The sequence below is a fragment of the Poecilia mexicana genome, unplaced genomic scaffold, assembly GCF_051168715.1.
Source record: "Poecilia mexicana isolate PSO_F unplaced genomic scaffold, ASM5116871v1 scaffold_7, whole genome shotgun sequence".
In the NCBI taxonomy this organism is placed as follows: Eukaryota; Metazoa; Chordata; class Actinopteri; order Cyprinodontiformes; family Poeciliidae; genus Poecilia; species Poecilia mexicana.
Genome location: NW_028263376.1, coordinates 14,077,201 through 14,078,012, shown reverse-complemented (window position 1 = coordinate 14,078,012; position 812 = coordinate 14,077,201).

Here is an 812-nt window from a genome sequence, read left to right as displayed (position 1 = left end):
GCAGGGAGGCGTCACTGCCGTGAAGGACTCTGGGACATGAAGTTTACAGGTGCAAACCATGAATCTTAGCGATTTAATCCTAAACGCGAATAAACTACAACTACCAGCATGCGAGCGACTTCAAGTTTGACTTAGATATAAATCAGAAGAGTAGCTTTTCTCGAGGCGGTCCACATGTGAACTGACTTTCTGCTGTATCTTTAAAATATAATTGAATATTTTTCAATATATCTCTTGCCAAACAAGTATCAAAAAAGTTAACACCTCAGTTTTATGCAGAATATATAGACAGTGAAAAGACAGAATTAATTTTAAAAAGCCAATGATGAATTGATAGCTTAATACGAGAAAAGTAACTGAGTGGTGTAACAGGTAGAATGGTTATTCCTCCCTTTGTTATCAAATTACGTATATTTGGCGTCCCCTCGTGGCTGTACTTAGTTTTACGCCTTAAAGGAAAATAAACACTGTGCAAACTAGGCCACTGAGCCATTTTCCACTGTAACTGCATAGGAGCTTCTCAAACGTGGATGTTTCCTCCCAGCAGCTCTTACACTATATAATCAGCACTGCTCCTTACTGCCCACGTAGCAAAAAACAAGTCTCAGTTTTTTTTTTTCAGTTTAAACTCTACAAGCACACACATTTTACTCACCAAGTCCTTTCCATGTGTATTTTATTTTGCCATTAACATGTTCTGTTTAGATTTTGTACTATTAGAACGTCTCTAATTTTTTGTTCATTTTTTTTTCTCCTATGTAATTTTACATCATTATGCATCTGCAGGAATGCAAATGACTTCACTGGGAAAC